Here is a 19,495-nt window from a genome sequence, read left to right as displayed (position 1 = left end):
TTAAAGGCGTGTGCCACCACTGCCCAGCAATCTGTAGGGTTTTGCCCAGAGCACGGACTTGGTCTGCCTCATGGGACAGGATGACTGCAGTTGTCTTTCTGGGGTTCATGGTCTCTCTGAGGATGCCCCAGCAGACTGAGAAAGCTCCCTGCCCTGTTTTCCCTGTGCCTTGTTCAGCCTCCATCCATCACTAAGCCACAAATTCTAACCACTGAGACTTTTACTGGGGGTGGTGTGGGGGTGGAGGGCTCTGGATGGGGCTGGGTTTGTTACAGTGTTTTCCTGAAGTCTGCTTAGATGGCCAATTGAGAGCTTCATAGGAGTAAGTAATCAGGGAATTTGCCAGCTGGTGTTAATGGGTTGTTTGCAATTGGCCATGGTGGCCAAGCATTGTGGGTCAGGGCTTTCCCCATGGGCTGGTTGGGAAGCACTTAGTATCTATTGCTCTGTAGACCAGGCTGGCCTCAAACTCAGAAATCTGCCTGCCTCTGCCTCCCGAGTGCTGGGATTAAAGGTGGGTGCCATCAATTATTGATCATTATTGGTTATCAATTAGTATTGATTACCATTTATTGATTATTGATCAGCATTGATTATTGATCATTATTCCATCACTGTCATCCACCTGCCTCTGCCTCCCAAGTGCTGGGATTAAAGGCGTGGGCCACCACTGCCCGGCCAGTTTTATTATTTCTACTTTGCTGGGCCATGGTTTTGGAAGACAGGGCCCATCTTTGCTTTCCTTTGGCAAAGTGTCTGTGCTCATAGTCTGTGAAGTGTGCAAGGAAAAGGGAGATCTGGACAGAGGTGATGAAGGTGGTATTCGGGGCAAGCAGTGTCTGTTATGTTTCCCAGGATAGATGGACCGCATATGTCCCCTGAGGTTGCAGTGGATGTGGAAATTCCATGATTGTCCTAGCTTGGTAATTCTGATGGAGGAGGATTGCTTCCTCTCACCCCAGCTTCTCTCCTTTCCTTTGTTCATCTCTGTGTGTGCAGGATGTGTGTGAAGTACGGCTCCATGCGGAGGCTCACAGAGTCCAGGATGGACATTTGAGCTTTATTATAGTTTCTGGAGATGGCTGAATCTGGAGGTGGCTGTAGATGCATGGTCTGCAGAGGAGGCCAAGATGGTAGGGAGGCATCCATTGAGGTAAAGGCACACCAGGCAGGCAGGGGACAGTACTGTGGGTGTCACAGACATGGATGATGACTCTGCTGTGGGGCAATGGTGCTCAGCACATGGCAGGGTGAGGAGAACTCGGGCAGAGGCAGTAACAGGGAGGGAGCTGGAGGCAGAGAGTGAGTGTGTGCCTGTGCCTTCAGAGTGGCGTGTGCATACAGAACATGCATTCTGGGCACGTGCAGAGGAGGTGTAGCCTACTGGGTCATGGTTGGGCAGATGTCCAATTTGATTGGGCCACAACTGGGATAAATTTCTGTTGACTCAATCTAAAACTTTGGAAAGATTTTCTAGAACGGCTGGAGGTTTCAGGCACTGCTTGACCTGAGGAAAACTCTTTGGAGGTCTTGGGAGGACTGAGTGCTTTCAGGATGAACTTCCAGCTGGAGGCACCTTCACTGACTTGAGCCAGCCTGAAGAGGGAGGAGAGAGAGAACCAGTTCTCAGACATGCAACAGGGAGGCCCATGCTGATGGGCACTGTTAGCCCTCCAGTGGAGATGAAACACACATGGCTCGAGGCCAGCCTGGACTACAGCGTGAGTTCTAGGACAGCCAGGGCTACACAGAGAAACCCTGTCTTGGAAAACTAAAAAAAACACCCAAAAACAAAAAAACCCAAAAACAAACAAACAAACAAACAAAACCCTGATGTTTTGGGCGGCCGAGGCAGGGGGATGACGATGATGGAATAACTATCAATAATCAATGCCAATCAATAATCAATAAATATTAATAATTATCAATACTAATTGATAATCAGCAATTATCAATAACTGATGGCACACGCCTTTTACCCAGCACTTGGAAGGCAGAGGCAGGGGGATGACAGTGACGGAATAAGGATCAATAATCAATGCTGATCAATAATCAATAAATGGTAATCAATACTAATTGATAACCAATAATGATCAATGATTGATGGCACACGCTTTTAATCCCAGCACTCGGGAGGCAGAGGCAGGCGGATTTCTGAGTTCCAGGGCAGCCTGGTCTACAGAGTGAATTCCAGGACAGCCAGGGCTACACAGAGAAACCCTGTCTTGAAAAACAACAACAAAAATCAAACAAATAAAACAATAACAACAAAAAAAACAAAACAGAAGAGAAAGAAACACACATGGCTCCCTTTGATGGTTTCTGAGCAGGGCAGACATCTGGGTACATTTCCATCTTCTGAACTATAGAGCACTGCTAAGTGCTTCTTCTGTTCTGTCTCTTCCGGGAGACTCCAGCACCATCCCTGTAGCCTCCAGGCACAGTAGAGGGAACCAGGGACAAGGGACAGGAGACAGGAGACCCTGAAGTAAGCAGAAGGTTCCAGCTGCAAATGAGTCATGATGGTGTGTATAGCATAGAACTTCGAGGGAGAGAGCCGCTCTGTAGAAGATGCAGCCTACCCTGATTTGTGATGTGAACTAAACGATTAATTCATCCCTTCTAAGAACTATGAGCCCTCCCACTGAGGCAAACCTTATTTGTTTTCCTTATTAGTTTTAGGAACACACACAGCAGACTTTTTTCTTTCTTTCTTTCTTTTTTTTTTTGGTTTTTCGAGACAGGGTTTCTCTGTGTAGCCCGGGCTGTCCTGGAACTCACTATTTAGACCAGGCTGGCTTTGAACTCAGAAATCCACCTGCCTCTGCCTCCGAGTGCTGGGATTAAAGGCATGTGCCATCAATTATTGATCATTATTTGTTATCAATTGGTATTAGTTACCATTTATTGATTATAGATTATTGATCAGCATTGATTATTGATCATTATTCCGTCACTGTCATCCCCCTGCCTCTGCCTTCCAAGTGCTGGGATAAAAGGCGTGTGCCATTAATTATTGATTATTGCTGGTTATCAATTAATGTTGATAATTATTGATTAATATTTATTGATTATTGATCGGCATTGATTATTGATAGTTATTCCATCACCGTCATCCCCCTGCCTCTGCCTCTGCCAAGTGCTGTGATTAAAGGCATGTACCACCACTGCCTGGCAAATCCCTCTGTACCTCACTGCATTCTTCTGCACTTCCCTCTCTCCATCCTTTATTACCACCCTTTGCTGATGACCGGTCCTGTCCAGAGTACCGCCCCAGCCATCTTCCTCCCTGTTTTCCTAATTCAGCGTCCTTTTACCTTGTGACCCCAGCCCTAACCCCAAATCGGGACATGCTACCTCAGGCTCCGTCTTGCGCCTTTTCTGTTAGACTGCCAAGGGCAGCAAGTGTTTAAAATCCAAGAGAGGAGGACACTGGGCTTGGAAAGCTACCCAAACCTACCATTTCCTTTTCCATAAAACAGAGCGGTCACCACACCTATATGGGAGGGTCAGCCTGGTGAATGTAGGGGTTGATGAATTGCATTTTCCCTTATTAGTCTGATAGTGGCTCAGCCCAGGTGTCACAGCAAGACTTCACTGTAGCATTGACAAGCCTGACCAGGGAGAGCAGGGCCATGACACTGGACAGCCTTTTTCTTTTACCTGCCCATTAGCATCTGGCTGTCTGGTCCCAAGCCCTGGAGGTGTATATAAGAAGTCGCCTTCACAGAAATCAGCAGAAATCAGCATTGATCACAGCCAGGGTGCAAAGGGGATGGAGATTTATGCAAATGATCTCTGCAGAGTCAGGGCCACTGGTGGTTCTGCATAAATTAGCTTTTTTGCATAAATTAGCATATTTAAGGAGCACATCTGTAGAGGAACCAGCCTATTAGCAAAAGTTATAAATTTTATTCACAGATTAGCATAAAGTATGAAGTGTATATTCATTTCTAATCAGCCCCAATGATGGAGCAGTCCAGGGGCCACGGGAGACTGGTGTGACCAGTGCAGGTGTGAGCTAGGGAGAAGACATGGGCAAACATTAACAAGGTAGGGGCTAGCATGGGGACCCTTGGGGACACCTCATTCCACCTGAGATATAATGTACCATGTTGTGTTCAGACCCTGTCTGCTCTGACTGGTCTCACCCCTATTGGTTCACTTCACACATAACAAACCTGGGTATCCTGGCCTCCACACTGACAGGAGGAATGGTGGGCAGCCAGGCACGAGCTACCAGGGGAGAGCACCTCTCCTGACTCTAGTCCAGCTGGTGGGTGCCCTCACCAGAAGTAATGCTCTAAGAGAGAAGTTGTAACCCTGCACCCTGGAGGTGAGGCTGAAGAGGACAGGGAGTATTAGCTTTCCTGGTAAGACTGCTTGGTATTTTCACAGGACCCAGCTCTTTGGTTTTTTTTTTGTTTGTTTTGTTTTCTGCAGACAATATCCCAGGACCATTGGTCCCGAAAGGAGAGATGTTAGTGGTGGTTGTTCACACAGAGCTTTGCTGCTGCTGGCCTCTCTTCTTCAAAAGCGACTCAGAAGAGTCAAAACAGATCTTACAGTTATCACCTCTAGGGTGGGGTGGGGCAAGTGAAGGTGAAGTCTCCCTAGTTAGAGTCACTATCCCCCTCTCTGCACAGCCACAGCCATCTGAGTCTGTCAGTGCCTCCAGTAACTTCTTCCCCTAAGTAGATTTTCTGCTGCCCAGAGGGAGGCAGTAGCACTCCTGTGTTTCCTCAAGGACTCCCTCCCCCTTGGAGACCAGGTTGAAGGTTTCAGGGTCGACATCTCTACTCCTAGGAAGGGCGTCATCCATCTAGCTGTCCCTGTGGAGTGCCTTCCAGAGCCTGAGCTCCTTGTTAGATGCTGGGAGCCTGGTAAAAGTTAGCTCCCACACTGATTAATTGCACAAAGGAGAGATTCGGTCTCTGCTCCCCCGCCCCCCCCGCCCCCCCCAGTCTTTTAGTTTTTATCATTTGCCATGACCTGGTGGCCCCATGTCAGCAATGCAGACTCCTGCATAAGCTCAGGGGAGGCTGTCTTCATTGCAGTGTTTTACAAGAGGATCAAAGGCTGTTTTAGATGTTACCTTGGCAGGCTGTTCCCCAGTCTTTTCTCTGACCTTGGCTCTGAGAGGACCCGGGTGTGACCAAAAGCATTGCTACCTTGCTCTACTGCTGGCAAAAGCAGTACCCCACTTGAGCCGCCTGCCCCTTGAAGCCCACCGTCCCACTCAGGAACGCGGAGGCAGGGTTTGCACAGATGCAGGAGTCTCTTGGAGCCGCGCATGTGCAAAAGCGTGGTGTGTGTGTGTGTGTGTGTGTTTGTGTGTGTAAAGGTACCTCTTAAGACCATGTGCCCCAGGCTAGCCAGGCCTGATATTCATAGGGGGGCGGAGGCCAGCCTGGTAGTGGCTGCTGTTTCCTTTTCTTCCAGCCTTTTCCCCTAGCCCTATCTTCTGGTTTTCTTGGGTTCTTGGTGTCTCCAGTTCTCTTCATCTGCTCGCTGCCCTTGCTGGGGCAAGAGACCAGTGCTTTCCCATTGAGGTATTAGTTCATTCCCAGCCACTGAGCCTGCGACATTTAGCAGGGTCTGGCATGCTACTTTAGGCCCACAAGCAGACCGCAAATGCTAGTAAAGATATTGTGTCATTGGGGAAGGGAGTAGCTCCCCTACTGGAACCGGACAAACCTTGACCCCATTAGTCAGATGCAAAGCAGGGGGTGGGGCCCAGAGACTGTTAAGAATCAGGGCTAGGATTTAGCAGGGCGAGCCCAGCGGTTGCAGCTGCAGCTTTTTGCCCGTGGCCCACCCAGGCAGCCCAGAGCCCGCAGAGGCTCCTCAAAGTCGCAGAGCAAGGGAGCCTTGTGCACACAAGGTGGTGGGGCCCGGGCTGGAAGAGGCGTGGCTGCGGAGCCAGAATCCCAGTGCCCTTTTGCATCCAGTGCTGCATCTGGCCAGTGGTGCAGCCACCCGAGAAAGAGCAGTCAAAATGCAGTCTCTCCAAAGAAGCCTAGCTATGTAGGCGAGCCCGCTCCCCACGAGTGTTTATAGCGGTGCCACAGAGCCCTCCAGGGCCAGCGGGCTAAGTCTGGGAGCGGGGCATTGTCCCAGAGGGAGTGAACCCCCAGAGTTGGTTGCTCCGCTAGTGCTCTGGGGTGCAGAGAGAGGGCGTGTGAAGCTCCAAAGCCCGCTTGCTCAGAACCCGTGCCCGTTTGGGGTGCCCCCTTCGTTCCACACTTGGAGCAATGTACCCCTCGTGCCCCCATGGATTGAGGCGAGCTTAGAGAGGTTGAGTAGAGAATTCTTTGATCTACCAGAGTCCGTCTTTGGACAGCAAGGGTTTGGACTTTGCCAAGTCGTCCACCTCTGGCCATCTGTTGGCCAGGGCTTCATTGCTGGCACCTTCTAAGGTGCTGGTTCGCTGATCAGATCCGCACGGAGGCCAGCATTAAGAATGACAAGTACTCAGGGCAGTAGTGGCACAGGCCTTTAATCCCAGCACTTGGGAGGCAGAGGCAGGGGATTTCTGAGCTCGAGGCCAGCCTGGTCTAACTAGTGAGTTCCAGGACAGCCAAGGGCTACACAGAGAAACCCTGGCTTGAAAAACTAAAAACAAAACAAAACAAAAAGACTGAGAAGTACAATGCACCCAAAGGCAGCAAGTATGTGGGTTTTACCTGGACCTGTCTTTTGTGTTCCTCCTAAAATTTACCAAGTGCGGCCTGGCCAGGGGCTATCTCAGCTGCTTGAAGCACTCGATGTTCGTATTCAATGTGATATTCTGGGTGAGTCCTTACCATTGAGTCTTCTGTTGCTTCTTCTCCTTGCTTTACACATTAAGAATGTCCTCTACTTCTGCCTTGCACTATTTTACACTTCTCTGACCAAAGGTAAGTGCTTTTAAAAATTGCAGCACCCTCCCAAACCCTGCAGCTTTCTGTTCCCCTTTCCCTCTTGTTTATGGCTGAATGGAGGCTTCAACTTGTCAGTCTTCCTGGAGAGACATGCTCTCCTAGAAAGATGGCAATGTTTGCCACTGCCTCCTTCTCCTAAGGAAAGGTACACTGAAGTTCCTGCACCAGGAAACCTGCATCCATGGGTGTGAGTCAGACCGAGCAGCTGTGCCCCTGTGTTGGTCCAGGACAGTGAGGATGGATTCTGAGTTTCTTCTATTGCTTCTGAAAGCAGGCACAGTCTGTAGCATGGTGGGCGTGGGAAAGGGGTGTGGAGGTCACAGTTTCCTGCTCACTTAGGTGGCTCCCAGGAAGAGGAGGAAGCAAGGATACAGGATGGGGGTGGGCAGGCTGCTGCTTTTGAGGGATTGCTGTGGACTGGGCAGCCAGCAGTCTGGCAACACTTTTCCAGGCTCCAGGAGGCTCCAGGATGAGAAAAAGACAAAGGGAGATGAATTTTTCTAGAGAAAGTATCAATGGATGGGCTGGCTTGGAAATACCCTGTTTTATGTGTGATGCTGGTGACTGCATACACAAGTACTTCCTAGTTACACAAACTGGATGAAAACGTAATTCATATCTGCTTCTTTCGTCCTCACTGCTGCCTCCCCCTGTCTCTCTTCACCAAACCTCAGACTATCCAGCACAGATGTTTAGCTCATCCCCAGGCTCCATCCTGCCACTGTCTTGAGGCTGTCACCTGCCAAGCCTGGTCCAGAAGGAGCCTGGGGACAGGAGAAAGACGGCCTCAGGGAGCCTGCATGGCAGTTGTATGCATCTGTAGAGTGAAAAATTATAAAGGCCATCTTATGAAATATGTGTAAATTTTTCACCTTAGACCTTGGGCAGAAAAGCACCTGCCAGCAGGTTTGGGTCCATCTAATTAGTTACAGAGGAGGGGGGAGTTACAGTACAAAGGCCTGTTAAGAACATCCCAGAAACTGACTGGCCAAGGGAAGAACTACACCCTGCCCCATGGTACGGCCTACTAGTGTTCAAAAAAGGTAAAACAACCAATCCTGTGCACCTGCGCGAAAGTTCGATTTTTCCCTACCCCGCCTATATATAAGCGCTATGCCCCTGAGCCTCGAGGTCCGTCCCTCTATCCCCTATGTGAGATATGGGGATATGGGCTGGCCCAGAGCTCTGATTTAATAAACCACCTCATGTGCTTTACAGCAAGATGGTCTCTCGTGTGTCCTTTGGGTGCGTGCTATCCTGTGACTTAAGTGGACCCCTTTCTGGGGAGTCCCGGACCTTTCACATCTCCTGTGGAGTGATCAGGATTTTAAAAGAAACTTTTGGATGTGTGTGTGTGTGTGTGTGTAGAGGAAAAGGAAACTCTAGGCTTTGAAGGAAGAAGTGTGAGTCTCATCTGCCTTCTGTTCTTTGCTAGAGTCTTGTGTGGCCTTGGGTGACTCATGTGCCCCTTAAGATTGTGGCTTCTTCTCCAGTCCAGGCTGTTAGGATGGATGGTCTTCGTTATGGTCCTTACTGTCTTAGCTCTGTGCTACCCTGGGGGTCAAGGAGACACCTGAGTGCATTTTTTTTTTTCTGTGAGACTGGTCTGAGATGAGGTGGGTATTTCCATAGTTGGGAGTGGAATAGTTAAGGGGGCCAGGGAGAGCGGCACTGTAATGATTAGTGTTACAGGTCACATGGTTGGTGTTTTAGGAAAGTTGGGTCAGGTATTCTGATTCACTTTCTGGTGACTAGAACCATTGGGATGTTAAGAATTACTCTGTAACCGTCTTGTGGGACGAGGCCTTATGTTCTTTCCATTCCTTTGCCAGGATCTGTGTCCACCAAGTGCTTCTGTGTGTTTCCCTGGTGTCTCGGTCTACATGAGTGCTGTCATGTTTGTTGTTCCCTCCAACCTTTTCTTTCCTGTTTCAGAGTTTCATCCTACCGTTTTGGTTTGCCCACTGCACACATATTAATTATATGAAGACTCTGTGGGCATAGATATTTAGTGCCTTCTGACCTGTGACTGTCACTCAGCAGCCTGGGCTCCTGGCCAGTTTCATTTCGCCACCTGCTGGCCATAGGTGGTATAACAGCCTGTGATGCCTTCAGAATGATTCTAGCTTGGTTTGGAGCAGGGGGGACACTTTGTAGGCCATGGTCTGTGTCATGCACAGAGCATGGATCTGGAATATGTTTACAATAAACCAAATACGTTTATCTTTTCTACAAGCATGGCAGCAGTTTGTTGGTGCACCCGCCCTTTCTAGTGTGAGGTTAGAAGTTAGAGATCTTAGAACCTGCTCCTAATTAGAACTCTTCCCTGGAAGAGAAGAGAATTTTACTACCCCACTACCTGTTCTAATTACTTAGTATTTTCAGAATTCCTATGACAAACCACAAACTAGAGCAAATCAAGTTTTAAAGACACATTTCTTAAATGTCACTACCACATGATATGCTGAAGGCGGGTGTGGATCTTAGGAAGAATGGGGATTCTAGCAGAAGGGGATGGTTCCCTGTGTACTTGCCAGTGCTTTCTAAGAATTGGACAAATGAGGGGATGGTGGGTGGGTCCTCATGCTGTACTCAGGTGAGCACCTCCTCTAGGCAGGTGACCCTCAGCTTGATGTAAGGTAGAGCAGGTAAAAGTGCTGAAGGAGTGGAGACAGCATGGTAGGAAGGGCTTAGCCCAGATTCAAACCTTCCTCACTGGAACCAAAGGAGCAGACACATGTCAGTGGGGGAAGGGAGGACCAGCACAGGGGGAGTAAGGGGGAAGGGAGCAGGGCTCTAAAGCCAGATTACTCACCACAACAGCTTGTACCCAAGTTACACAGCAAGACCTGTTGTGGTGGCCTCCATCACACACACATACACACGCACAAGCACACACAAGAGACACAATGAAGAGTTTATCACCATCTTCCCCTTGCCTGGATCCCAGTCTCCCCTGCTCACCTAGCTCCTATCAAAATCCAAGGGCAACTTACTTAGCTTTGATATCTCTGTAGCTGATCTCTACTCAGCAATAACCAGCAGGCATGAGATGCTACAGTGGCCTCACCTAGCGTCTCGGATACCAGGACACACACATCTTTTTACCTGTTAACTACCCATTCTTTCCCTGTTGTGAATCAGGTCTACTTTTCTATTGATTTGGGTTTTTTTCGTTTTTTGTTTGGGGGGGGGTTTCATTACTTTTTAGCTTTATGTTTGGGTACTAAATTTGTCAGCAGCTGAGTGCACCACCAACACTGTCTAACTTCCAGTTTTAAATCTTGTTTGTTTGTGGAATCTTTAGATACACAGAAAGACAAAATTGCTGTTTTTTTTTTTTTTTTTTTTTTTTTTTTTTTTTTTTTAAATTGGACTTTCTCTGTTATTTCATGGTGCCCTCACATCCTAATAAATCTACGCTGTCTGCTATCACATGGGAACTCAGGAACTGCTGACTTAAGTGAGGAGGAGCTTTTATGTTTCTCAAAGTTTTTATTCATGTATTTAAGACCTGAATACATGTGGATTATTATTCATGTTTGACACAGGACAGAACTCTGATTTTTACGTCCTGTGTGTTCTAGATTCATTGATTAGATATCTTCCTTCTACAGATACATGATACTACCTAGGTTTTCATATGTGCCTGGGTCTTTTTTTTGTGTGTTACTATAACTTTCTAAGTCTCCATTGCAAGGCAAGTCTCTAGTTTTTCAAGAGAGTTTGGTCCTTCTTGGCCGCTTGTTCTTCTGTATAAATGCTGACGTCAGTTTAAATAGTTCTTACCTGAAATCAGTCAGTACCCTTTCCTTGGCATTTTAATTAGCTGTTCTTTAACTGAGTGTGTTTATCAACTCCAGAGGATTTCATCTCTGTATGTATTTGTGAATGTGAATTTTGTAAATTGTATTCAAGTCTTTCAATCCATTAATAGTTCATATTCCTTTACACACTAAATCATCTTTAATGTCAGGGGTTGTTTGGTGATATTTGAAGGTCTTACCCACCATTTCTTAAGCAAAGTCTTCTGAACTTTTCTCCACTTTGCCTAATCCCCAGGGCTTGCCTACTGTACCTGTACTGAGTACATATGGAAGTCAGAAGAACCTATAGCTACCCCTTGGCATGTTATGGTGATGGAGGGCATTACCATGCCACTTGATTTGGTTTCATGTGGGTCGCTGCCTGGTCGACTTACCTGCTCCAGTACCTAATGGGAATATCCAGGGCTATCTCATATAGCCCCTGAGGAGATAAGGGCCTGAGGAGGAGGGATTTTTTCCTTGGGTCACTAAGTTTGCAGTGGTGGAGCTGAGACAGGAACTCAGTCTGTTGAACCTCAAAAGCCCACATTCTTTCTTTGACTTTGGAGGCTCATCCTGATATAACTCTCCTCCCCAATCAGCTTCTAGTTGTGCTTATCTTGGGTCTGTGCTGGACAATGGGTGATCCTGTAATGACAGGGGCAGTTTGTACACATGTGGTATGATTCAGTTGACAGGTTGTTTTCTCCTTCTCCCAACCCCATTTCCAGAAAGTGGGATAAAAAATTGCCACATGTGGTCTTTAGGGACTTTTGTAGTTGTCAGTTGTATGCAGTAGAAAATATAAAATATAAAATGCAAAATATAAAATAAAATGTAAATTTAAAATGAAATATAGAACGTAAAATAAAATTAAAATAAAAGAAATAAAAATACGATAAAACAAAATATACAAAATGTAAAATATAAAATAAAATATAAATATGAAAATGACTATGTCTACATTCTGAGAACATTCTCGGTATAAAGATTTGCAAAAAAAGTACTGCTTTCCTGTCTTCCCACGGCACAACTGCATGTCAGTTATCTCAGGACAGCAGGATTTACTATCAGAGCTGTTCAGTTTTTGCTTTTGTGTTTTTGGTTATGACCCCTGCCCCCACTGCTAACATTTACCTACTTGTCTTTTCAAGAGCTTAGGTTTGTCTTACAACTTTATTTTTCTCGCTCATAGCAGTTCAGTGCATGTGTGTTGGTTCATAGCTGGACAGTGGGCTACACAGTAGTGGTAGGCACAGGACATGGTCTGCTATGAGTCACACCCTTTAAGTAGCCATTTGGAGTCATTGGAGGAGAGATTCCTTCTGGGGGAAGGTCACCTCTGGCCTCAAACTGGCATAACCCTTTAGCCAACAGGATCCTCTCAGACATTCTCTTTGGGTCTCATCCTCCAGAGTTGCCTGCATATTCTCTCCAGCCACACGCACTTTTGGGTTCTAGAAAGGACCACTGCCTCCACTACTTCATTTCCAGAGCTATTGACTCTGCTAGGCAGGCTGTTGGACTGACTTTTACAGCAGGGAGCTGTAACTGTTGTTTATTGTCTTGTCTTTTCTTGGTTGTAGGATCAGTACATGGCTGCCAAGATCCAGATGCTGGAGGAGCAGATCTGCTACACAGGAGGATGGGACACTGTCTGAAATATTTAGTGGAACACAGAGGTTGAGTACATTTTACTTTTTTGGTGCCCAATTTTATTGTGAACTTTTTAGGATTAAGAAAAAAAATGTTTTAATCCTCAATTATTTATAATCTGTATTATTTACTTTTCTGTTGCTGTAAAAAATACTATGACCAAGGTAATTTATGGAAGAGATTATTTTGGCTTGTGCTTCCAGAAGGGTGAGACCATCATGGCAGGGAGCTGAGAGATCACATGTTAAACTCCAAACATGAACAGAGAGAATGAACTGGAACTGAGGCTAGTCTACATACTATCCTCAGAGTCTGCCTCTAGTGAGGTGTAGCCTGTTAAGTCACCACCAGGGTTCAGATATTTGAGCCTATGGTAGACATTCTCATTCAAACCACTACATTCCACTTCTAGGCCCCAAAGGCTCAGAGGCCATTGTGATAATGAAAAGTATATTTAATCCTACTTCAGAAGCCCCCATAGTCTTCCACAGTCTCAATAAAACCCTGTGAGTTTAAATAGTGAATTAATTTCAGCATACAATGGCACAGATACACATGACTATTCCTAAAAGGAGGAATGGGTGCATAGTCAGAAAATGCTGGCCCCAACAAGACTAATAATGCAGCATGTAATCACTGAATCCCCAGCTCAGCAATTCCCAGCTGTGGGACATGACCCATCTGAAACCAGATATTTACATGATAATTCATGACAGTAGCAAAATGATGGTCATGAAGTAGCAATGAAAATAATTTTATAGTTGGGGGTCACCACAACACAAGGAACTGTATTAAAGTGATACAGCATTAGGAAGGTTGAAACCCAGTTCTCGAGCTTAATATCTGATATCTGAGGGCTTAGATGGCTCCATGCCTCCATCTTTTCTGCCTGCAGAATATATTACTTTTTTTTGTATGTTTTATTTTTTATTTTTTTATTTTTCAAAACAGGGTTTTTCTGTGTAGTGCTGGCTGTCCTGGACCACACTCTGTAGACCAGGCTGGAATCGACCTCAGAAATCCAGCTGCCTCTGCCTCCCGAGTGCTGAGAATAGAGGCATGCATGACCACTGACCGGCTTTTTTTTTTTTCCAGAATATATCTCTTATAGGCTGGTTCCACTTCGTGTAAGCCAGTTTTCCTGGCAGATGTCTCACAGCTTTGGCGTCTCCAACATCTTGGAGTCCATAGAGCAACCCAGGTTTCACTTCATCTCTCAGAATCTTCATGAAGGGACTCAGGATTAGGGTTTGCCCTGAGGTCCTTTGTGGTGCATGCTTGTGATTTTCCTAAGAAAGGATCTGATGTTTTCTTTTGCTTGAGAAAGGGTACATATACAGCAGAAAACCTTTGGTTTTGATAAAGAAGTCTGGAAAGAGCCATATTGTCAGTCTGGAAAGGGTATCTCTAAGGAGTAGGCCCTTAACAGGACTGACTCCATATTTGTTTTATTTTGTCTTTTGTTTTTTTGGGGTTTTTTTTTGTTTGTTCGTTTTTAAATTTATTTGTTTTTGTTTTTCAAGACAGGGTTTCTCTGTGTAGCCCTGGCTGTCCTGGAACTCACTCTGTAGACCAGGCTGGCCTTGAACTCAGAAATCCGCCTGCCTCTGCCTCCCAAGTGCTGTTATTAAAAGTGTGTGCCATCAATTATTGATCATTATTGGTTATCAATTAGTATTGATAATTGTTGATTACCATTTATTGATTATTGATTCGTATTGATTATTGATTGTAAATCTATCACCCTTATCCCCCTGCCTCTGCCTCCCAAGTGCTGGGATTAAAGGCATGCACCAACACCATCGGGCACTATTTTAATTTTTATTATTTGGTCTTATTCTTTGTTGTCTTTGTTTTTCTCTTGTGTTTGGTTTAGGACTTAGTGGTCCTTTCTGTGGTCCTTTCCAATTCTTTTATTAGTAGGGAGGGGCTGACTGCACAAAGCCCCTTGGCTTTTGTGGTTGTGAGCCCTCTGATCTGTTGTCTGGGCTGTAGCCTGCAGTGTATTGACCTCAGGCAGCCTGCAGTGTAATCATTTGTGAGAACTGGTTTGGCTGTCCTGTGCCCTCTTTAGAAGTGTGTGAAGGTTGGGGGGAGGGAGAATATAGGAAATCAGAAAGGGTGCACAAAAAGGTTGACTTATGGCCCAGATGCCTAGATCAGTTTCTTGTGTCTGTGAGAAAGCTTTGGAAAGATAGTTGCTGTGTTTTCAGATGCTGATCTCTAGTTGTGAAGGCTGCTTCTCTGGAAGCCTTGACTTTGGGTCCCTGTTTTTTCTTTCAGGGAACCCCAACTATGTTGTGACATTGGCGCCACCTTGTGTCCCAGCTCAGTGTTGGGATGACACCTCTGGATGCCTAGGTTTGCTTGGAGCTTGGAGAGGGAGCCTCTCAGTCAGCTCTCTGTAGAATTCTTAGACTCATTGCATGCTTAATTTCCACCCTGATGCAGCTTTAGAGTGAAGCCCTCGTTGTTTATTTTGTGGGGAATGAGGGGCGGATTTTCATCTCAGCATAGTTCGGTTCTAAGCTGGACATAAGGTGCACCAATTTGTTGCTAATATTTCCAACCCTAATAGCCCATATATATAAATGACACACAATCCAAATATTTTAATTATAAGTCATATGTCAAGATTGGGCAAATCTAATACAATACTAACTTATTTCCCAAAGATAAGACTCCTTATTAATTGTGGTTTCTCCCGGCCACATGGTTCTGGTTCATAGTGGCTTCCTCCTCTCTTCTTCCTTCTCTCTTTTTCTTCCTCTACCTGCCACCTCCTTTTGAGCCTCCAGTCCCACCTTTCCCCGCAACTATCCAATCACAGGCTCTGTTACTTTTATTGACCAATAAAAATAGAGAACATTCACATGGCATCACCTAAGTACATGATGGTCTCCTTGTGGGGTCTGACTTTTTAGTACAAATCCAAATAATGATAATTATTTAAATGTGTGGTTTACTATATTTCTAACACAGCTGTTTTCCACATGTGTATTTCTAGTCTGCTGTAGCAGCATAGAACATGTATTGTTAATGGTGTATATTCTTGCCAGTAATACATGCATTTTTTTGTTAGATATGCTACTATTGATTATCTAAAGGGTCATCATGGCTTTACACAGGAAAGCTAATTGTCAGAATTTTGTTTTGCTTTTTGAGTCAGGGTTTTCTGTATAGCTCTCACTGTCCTGGAACTCACTTTGTACATGAGGCTGCCCTGGAACTCACAGAAATCTGCCTGCCGTCTGTCTCTGAGTGCTGGGGTTTAAGTCCTGCACCTGGCTTGATTCTTTTTTTTTTTTAATACTTACGTCATTTTGTTAATTTTTGAAAGTTTGGTGAGGGCTAGTATAATTTGCACTTTAAATATATGTAAGTGGATCTTCACTTCCTGCTCTATCCATTATCTTATCAGGCAGGCTTCCTCTGATTTGGGACTAAATAGGCTTTCTTTAATTTTTTTCCAGTTTGTGTTCTTCTTTCACTGGCCTTTTATGAGAGTTGGATGCACTCACAATTAGCTGTCATAGTGCATGAACGATTCAGCCAGAGCCTGAGACAAGTAGAAATGAGTGGGGATTTTTTAAAATTGTTTTTGCATCTATCCTCTATGATTTTTCTATGTAGTCAGACCATCATTACCAAGAAGTCAAGTTGGCTCTAGGGTGAGGACCTTAAGACAACATCTGGTAAGGCTGTAGTCTGACCCTTAGTCTGCAGTGGGAAATATAATTAGAGTAACACTGTAGTTAGACATTTGAAAGAATGAATAACTGGTGTAGTCCAGTTTTGGGTATTGTTACTCATATATCTTTATGAAGAAATGAAATATTTTTATTAATGTTACTTGAGCAGATTTTGTACTTATTAATGCTACAATAAATAAATAAATAAATAAATAAATAAATAAATAAACAGAAAGCATAGCCAGGATTTGAATTTAGTATAGCATTGTCATAAGTCCTGCATTTGTAAGCCTGTGACCATATATTTGCCTTTGAATATGTGTAGCATCTAAATACACATTTTTGTGTTACTTGTTCAAGTGTTGTCATTTTTCCCATAAAAATTTTTACTGAGTTAATCCTGCATACTTGATTCTTATGTCATATCATCTGGAATAGTAGTAAGCCAGTGTTGCGTCCCAAGCTGCCCCAAGCTTGAGGGCCAAAATGTCTCGGACTGCTCTGTCAATGTTTGAACTGGCTCTGCCAAAAGCCTTGGGGGCTAAATGTTAGAGCCTTCACTGCCCCGAGCTGCTCTGATCTGCGGGTCAGGGTTCAGCAAGGGAGAGAGTGAGGACCAACTGGAAGAATGGAGACCAGACAGAGTGTGACTCAATCTTGTTTATTCTTCAGTCTCTCTTCCTAGTCCAAGTCCCAAGTCTTGAGTTCCTAGTCCCTAGTTCCTAGTACCTCCAAGTTCCAAGCTTCTTTCAAGTGCTAAGTGCCTAATGTCTAATGCCTAATTCTCTGTTCTTCCTCCAAGTGCCAAGTACCTAATAACTAATAATTCTTCTTCCAAGTTCTCTAGTCCAAGTGTCTCCTTCCTCAATGCCTAATTCCTACTCTGCCTAATTCCTACCCATAATAGTACTCATAATTGTACTCCAAGTTGTACTCTCCTAATTCCTACTCTTAACAATAATTTCTTCTGTCTGCCTCTCACCTTTTATATGTCTCACATCTAAGCCACGCCTCTAAGTCATACCTTTAAGCCATGCCCTTAGGTCTGGTCTCTAAATCTGATTTCTATGTCATGCCCTTAAGTCACACACCTTCAATCTCACACACCCAAGGGAAGATCCTGGGTATCTAAACCAAGATGTTATCAGAGTGTGCTCAGCTGTTGTAGGCTGATGTAATCAAGCCTCTTGTCAGGGTATATGGCTCAAGATGGCTGCAAGGATGATAGTCACCTTCTGTCTGCTCCCCACAAGCCAGCTGGTTTGTGGCTGAATACAGGACTTCAATCCTATATGTGGTGGTATAGGGTTTAATGTGTTAGAAAACGGCTTCTATATAAAGCAAATGTAAAACCAGGAGCAGATGCTCTGGAAAAACATATTGTTCATTTTATGAAAAACATATGTTATTCACATAGTAAATAAATGACAACTCCTATGTTAGAGATGATAGGTTCTAGTTAATCTTGTAGAGAAAATTACAGAACACCAGTGGATATGCCTTTGTGTGCTTGTAATTTCAGTGCTTGATAAATGTCAGTAGAAGGCCATGGAAGTAGTAGAAAATTTAGATCCTATTTTGAAAATAGATGAAAAACAAGAAAACAAAGAAAATGTTCATGTTTTTAGTTTGGACAAGAATTATCCTTTCCTCAAACAAATATAATGTTTATGGTTTAGCTTTCTAGTACTTAAGAGGGAAACAGTAAGTAACAGAGAATTTGTATTTTAAGCTTTCAAGTTGTATGCATTAACTTAAATTCTTTTATTCTTTAGAAATCACATAATTAAGAAAATAAAGAGAAAGAAAATAAAGGGACAGAAAATAAAGGGAAAGCAAATGGGGTGAGCATCTGAACTGTTTTACCTTATATGTGTAAAAACTCTTGAGGTTCATCATAGTATATACAATATTTACCTACTATGTATATCTATGTGTGTGCATGGATGGATGTAGTGTATAGGTGAGATTATCTAGTTACACTGGTGTAGTTTCTGGATAGGAGGAATAGGAAACCACAATTTCTAAAAAGGATTAGTAAGTTATTGTTTAATCAAATGGCTGGCAGAAAGTTGAAATTTCTGTAACATATTAGTTTTAAGTTCTATAGAACCTTCTTGTCTGTTCACTGGTGTTTTTTTTTTTATTACAGTGAGCTGCACAGCTCTCCTAAGGCAAGGGGGATGGAGTGCATCTCCCTCACTACTTTTATCCTCGCCAACCCCAGGGACTGTGTGTTACAAGATAACAGGATGGTTTACATTTATTAAAACAGGACAGTTTGAGTTTATTGTAACGTGTTTTTATCTTAACTATTGTTGAAGAGTAAAAAAAAAAAGACTTTTACTAGTTTTTGTACTAAATATAGAAAAAATTGCAGTTCATATAGGTGTTTGAAACTTAAAACTTTGCACCTGAAAATAATAGAAATCATATTTCTTTAATAAAGTTTAAGGAAAATAAATTTTAACATAATAATTAAATCTTATTTTAAGAGAAATACAATAAAAGAAAAAAATGGAAAAAAAAATAAAAAAAAAACAAAAAAAAAGAAAAAAGAAAGAAAAAAACAAAACAAAAAACAAACAAACAAACAAAAAATCTTATTTTAATTCGGATACACCAGATTCATCAGTAAGGGAGAATTCAGGTTCTACACAAAAATATTGAATTGAGTCTTTCAAAAGCTGAAATTGATTCTTGTAGTTATGAAGGCAGGTATGCAGAAGCTAAGTGAGTTCTAGTGCTTAATGGATAGTCAGTTCTTATATATTTATAGAAAGATTAAGTGTTGCAAGTCAACTCTATGTTTTCCACATATTAATTACATATTATGAAAGGAAATAATGTTCGCCTGAATTCTTCATTTTTACTACTATGTAAATAATTTTAAATATTTTAAAATTTAAATATTTTTAATTTAAAAAAATTTAAATAACATAATGGTGTCTCCAGTAAAAACCAAAAAACCAAAAAACAAACAAACAACAACAAAAAAATAGGCATTGTCATGTTTTTTTCTTTCAGGTATAAAAAGGTAAGAAATTAAAAGCTATATTTTCTTTCTTTTTGTATATTAATGGCATTGCTGGGAGCCTTATGTGTTCAGTCTTTCTTTTACAACTAAGAAAGAAATTTTCCTCACAACTGTCCATGACTGCAGTTGCAGTTCTGGGTGGTCCATCTCTTCATGAACACAAGGCACATCTGTGGTGCACAGACAAAAAATTAAGCTGAAACTCAATTTTCTTTCTTCTAAATTATTAGTAAACTATACTTTACCATTGCTGATGACTGGCATTGGCAATTATGTGTTGGGTAAACTGAGGCAGGCATCCATTGTGGGTCAGTGCTTAGAGCTACTGGGGTTGCATCCAGATACCCACGGGACTGCTGCCAAAAACAGCCAGTGATTAGA

The sequence above is a fragment of the Arvicanthis niloticus genome (genome assembly GCF_011762505.2).
Source record: "Arvicanthis niloticus isolate mArvNil1 chromosome Y unlocalized genomic scaffold, mArvNil1.pat.X SUPER_Y_unloc_15, whole genome shotgun sequence".
Classification (NCBI taxonomy): Eukaryota; Metazoa; Chordata; class Mammalia; order Rodentia; family Muridae; genus Arvicanthis; species Arvicanthis niloticus.
Note: the sequence above shows the minus strand (reverse complement) of the source record.